Here is a 5,526-nt window from a genome sequence, read left to right as displayed (position 1 = left end):
TTTGCATACCGACAAAAATAGCATCAAGCAAAAATATCACTTATTTTTCCAATTTTCGACTTGTAGAACGATCAAGTATACTATTCTTTGGATTCTAAGATTTTTTTCAAGTGATTATTTTCAAAGTTGGGAAAAATGAAAAATTATTCTAAGTCCCCATTCGTAGTTCTTTTTGATTCGTATTGCTTCGGCGCAAAGTAGGTAGGGACACTTATGGCTTTCTCAATTTTTGGATAGGGACAGCCGGATAGCCGTCATTCAGCATAAAAGCTATTGTTATATGCATAGTTTGATGTGAGGAATGGGAATTGATTGAAATTTTCACCCGCCAATTGCCGGCTGGCCTGATTTTAAGGTTTGAGAATCTTGACAACGATTTTGCATACCGACAAAAATAGCATCAAGCAAAAATATCACTTATTTTTCCAATTTTCGACTTGTAGAACGATCAAGTATACTATTCTTTGGATTCTAAGATTTTTTTCAAGTGATTATTTTCAAAGTTGGGAAAAATGAAAAATTATTCTAAGTCCCCATTCGTAGTTCTTTTTGATTCGTATTGCTTCGGCGCAAAGTAGGTAGGGACACTTATGGATTTCTCAATTTTTGGATAGGGACAGCCGGATAGCCGTCATTCAGCATAAAAGCTATTGTTATATGCATAGTTTGATGTGAGGAATGGGAATTGATTGAAATTTTCACCCGCCAATTGCCGGCTGGCCTGATTTTAAGGTTTGAGAATCTTGACAACGATTTTGCATACCGACAAAAATAGCATCAAGCAAAAATATCACTTATTTTTCCAATTTTCGACTTGTAGGACGATCAAGTATACTATTCTTTGGATTCTAAGATTTTTTTCAAGTGATTATTTTCAAAGTTGGGAAAAATGAAAAATTATTCTAAGTCCCCATTCGTAGTTCTTTTTGATTCGTATTGCTTCGGCGCAAAGTAGGTAGGGACACTTATGGATTTCTCAATTTTTGGATAGGGACAGCCGGATAGCCGTCATTCAGCATAAAAGCTATTGTTATATGCATAGTTTGATGTGAGGAATGGGAATTGATTGAAATTTTCACCCGCCAATTGCCGGCTGGCCTGATTTTAAGGTTTGAGAATCTTGACAACGATTTTGCATACCGACAAAAATAGCATCAAGCAAAAATATCACTTATTTTTCCAATTTTCGACTTGTAGAACGATCAAGTATACTATTCTTTGGATTCTAAGATTTTTTTCAAGTGATTATTTTCAAAGTTGGGAAAAATGAAAAATTATTCTAAGTCCCCATTCGTAGTTCTTTTTGATTCGTATTGCTTCGGCGCAAAGTAGGTAGGGACACTTATGGCTTTCTCAATTTTTGGATAGGGACAGCCGGATAGCCGTCATTCAGCATAAAAGCTATTGTTATATGCATAGTTTGATGTGAGGAATGGGAATTGATTGAAATTTTCACCCGCCAATTGCCGGCTGGCCTGATTTTAAGGTTTGAGAATCTTGACAACGATTTTGCATACCGACAAAAATAGCATCAAGCAAAAATATCACTTATTTTTCCAATTTTCGACTTGTAGAACGATCAAGTATACTATTCTTTGGATTCTAAGATTTTTTTCAAGTGATTATTTTCAAAGTTGGGAAAAATGAAAAATTATTCTAAGTCCCCATTCGTAGTTCTTTTTGATTCGTATTGCTTCGGCGCAAAGTAGGTAGGGACACTTATGGATTTCTCAATTTTTGGATAGGGACAGCCGGATAGCCGTCATTCAGCATAAAAGCTATTGTTATATGCATAGTTTGATGTGAGGAATGGGAATTGATTGAAATTTTCACCCGCCAATTGCCGGCTGGCCTGATTTTAAGGTTTGAGAATCTTGACAACGATTTTGCATACCGACAAAAATAGCATCAAGCAAAAATATCACTTATTTTTCCAATTTTCGACTTGTAGAACGATCAAGTATACTATTCTTTGGATTCTAAGATTTTTTTCAAGTGATTATTTTCAAAGTTGGGAAAAATGAAAAATTATTCTAAGTCCCCATTCGTAGTTCTTTTTGATTCGTATTGCTTCGGCGCAAAGTAGGTAGGGACACTTATGGATTTCTCAATTTTTGGATAGGGACAGCCGGATAGCCGTCATTCAGCATAAAAGCTATTGTTATATGCATAGTTTGATGTGAGGAATGGGAATTGATTGAAATTTTCACCCGCCAATTGCCGGCTGGCCTGATTTTAAGGTTTGAGAATCTTGACAACGATTTTGCATACCGACAAAAATAGCATCAAGCAAAAATATCACTTATTTTTCCAATTTTCGACTTGTAGGACGATCAAGTATACTATTCTTTGGATTCTAAGATTTTTTTCAAGTGATTATTTTCAAAGTTGGGAAAAATGAAAAATTATTCTAAGTCCCCATTCGTAGTTCTTTTTGATTCGTATTGCTTCGGCGCAAAGTAGGTAGGGACACTTATGGCTTTCTCAATTTTTGGATAGGGACAGCCGGATAGCCGTCATTCAGCATAAAAGCTATTGTTATATGCATAGTTTGATGTGAGGAATGGGAATTGATTGAAATTTTCACCCGCCAATTGCCGGCTGGCCTGATTTTAAGGTTTGAGAATCTTGACAACGATTTTGCATACCGACAAAAATAGCATCAAGCAAAAATATCACTTATTTTTCCAATTTTCGACTTGTAGAACGATCAAGTATACTATTCTTTGGATTCTAAGATTTTTTTCAAGTGATTATTTTCAAAGTTGGGAAAAATGAAAAATTATTCTAAGTCCCCATTCGTAGTTCTTTTTGATTCGTATTGCTTCGGCGCAAAGTAGGTAGGGACACTTATGGATTTCTCAATTTTTGGATAGGGACAGCCGGATAGCCGTCATTCAGCATAAAAGCTATTGTTATATGCATAGTTTGATGTGAGGAATGGGAATTGATTGAAATTTTCACCCGCCAATTGCCGGCTGGCCTGATTTTAAGGTTTGAGAATCTTGACAACGATTTTGCATACCGACAAAAATAGCATCAAGCAAAAATATCACTTATTTTTCCAATTTTCGACTTGTAGAACGATCAAGTATACTATTCTTTGGATTCTAAGATTTTTTTCAAGTGATTATTTTCAAAGTTGGGAAAAATGAAAAATTATTCTAAGTCCCCATTCGTAGTTCTTTTTGATTCGTATTGCTTCGGCGCAAAGTAGGTAGGGACACTTATGGATTTCTCAATTTTTGGATAGGGACAGCCGGATAGCCGTCATTCAGCATAAAAGCTATTGTTATATGCATAGTTTGATGTGAGGAATGGGAATTGATTGAAATTTTCACCCGCCAATTGCCGGCTGGCCTGATTTTAAGGTTTGAGAATCTTGACAACGATTTTGCATACCGACAAAAATAGCATCAAGCAAAAATATCACTTATTTTTCCAATTTTCGACTTGTAGGACGATCAAGTATACTATTCTTTGGATTCTAAGATTTTTTTCAAGTGATTATTTTCAAAGTTGGGAAAAATGAAAAATTATTCTAAGTCCCCATTCGTAGTTCTTTTTGATTCGTATTGCTTCGGCGCAAAGTAGGTAGGGACACTTATGGATTTCTCAATTTTTGGATAGGGACAGCCGGATAGCCGTCATTCAGCATAAAAGCTATTGTTATATGCATAGTTTGATGTGAGGAATGGGAATTGATTGAAATTTTCACCCGCCAATTGCCGGCTGGCCTGATTTTAAGGTTTGAGAATCTTGACAACGATTTTGCATACCGACAAAAATAGCATCAAGCAAAAATATCACTTATTTTTCCAATTTTCGACTTGTAGGACGATCAAGTATACTATTCTTTGGATTCTAAGATTTTTTTCAAGTGATTATTTTCAAAGTTGGGAAAAATGAAAAATTATTCTAAGTCCCCATTCGTAGTTCTTTTTGATTCGTATTGCTTCGGCGCAAAGTAGGTAGGGACACTTATGGATTTCTCAATTTTTGGATAGGGACAGCCGGATAGCCGTCATTCAGCATAAAAGCTATTGTTATATGCATAGTTTGATGTGAGGAATGGGAATTGATTGAAATTTTCACCCGCCAATTGCCGGCTGGCCTGATTTTAAGGTTTGAGAATCTTGACAACGATTTTGCATACCGACAAAAATAGCATCAAGCAAAAATATCACTTATTTTTCCAATTTTCGACTTGTAGAACGATCAAGTATACTATTCTTTGGATTCTAAGATTTTTTTCAAGTGATTATTTTCAAAGTTGGGAAAAATGAAAAATTATTCTAAGTCCCCATTCGTAGTTCTTTTTGATTCGTATTGCTTCGGCGCAAAGTAGGTAGGGACACTTATGGATTTCTCAATTTTTGGATAGGGACAGCCGGATAGCCGTCATTCAGCATAAAAGCTATTGTTATATGCATAGTTTGATGTGAGGAATGGGAATTGATTGAAATTTTCACCCGCCAATTGCCGGCTGGCCTGATTTTAAGGTTTGAGAATCTTGACAACGATTTTGCATACCGACAAAAATAGCATCAAGCAAAAATATCACTTATTTTTCCAATTTTCGACTTGTAGGACGATCAAGTATACTATTCTTTGGATTCTAAGATTTTTTTCAAGTGATTATTTTCAAAGTTGGGAAAAATGAAAAATTATTCTAAGTCCCCATTCGTAGTTCTTTTTGATTCGTATTGCTTCGGCGCAAAGTAGGTAGGGACACTTATGGATTTCTCAATTTTTGGATAGGGACAGCCGGATAGCCGTCATTCAGCATAAAAGCTATTGTTATATGCATAGTTTGATGTGAGGAATGGGAATTGATTGAAATTTTCACCCGCCAATTGCCGGCTGGCCTGATTTTAAGGTTTGAGAATCTTGACAACGATTTTGCATACCGACAAAAATAGCATCAAGCAAAAATATCACTTATTTTTCCAATTTTCGACTTGTAGGACGATCAAGTATACTATTCTTTGGATTCTAAGATTTTTTTCAAGTGATTATTTTCAAAGTTGGGAAAAATGAAAAATTATTCTAAGTCCCCATTCGTAGTTCTTTTTGATTCGTATTGCTTCGGCGCAAAGTAGGTAGGGACACTTATGGATTTCTCAATTTTTGGATAGGGACAGCCGGATAGCCGTCATTCAGCATAAAAGCTATTGTTATATGCATAGTTTGATGTGAGGAATGGGAATTGATTGAAATTTTCACCCGCCAATTGCCGGCTGGCCTGATTTTAAGGTTTGAGAATCTTGACAACGATTTTGCATACCGACAAAAATAGCATCAAGCAAAAATATCACTTATTTTTCCAATTTTCGACTTGTAGGACGATCAAGTATACTATTCTTTGGATTCTAAGATTTTTTTCAAGTGATTATTTTCAAAGTTGGGAAAAATGAAAAATTATTCTAAGTCCCCATTCGTAGTTCTTTTTGATTCGTATTGCTTCGGCGCAAAGTAGGTAGGGACACTTATGGATTTCTCAATTTTTGGATAGGGACAGCCGGA

The sequence above is a fragment of the Diachasmimorpha longicaudata genome, unplaced genomic scaffold, assembly GCF_034640455.1.
Source record: "Diachasmimorpha longicaudata isolate KC_UGA_2023 unplaced genomic scaffold, iyDiaLong2 ctg00000116.1, whole genome shotgun sequence".
Classification (NCBI taxonomy): domain Eukaryota; kingdom Metazoa; phylum Arthropoda; class Insecta; order Hymenoptera; family Braconidae; genus Diachasmimorpha; species Diachasmimorpha longicaudata.
The sequence above is the reverse complement of the archived record's forward strand: the minus strand, read 5'-3'. Positions refer to the sequence as shown.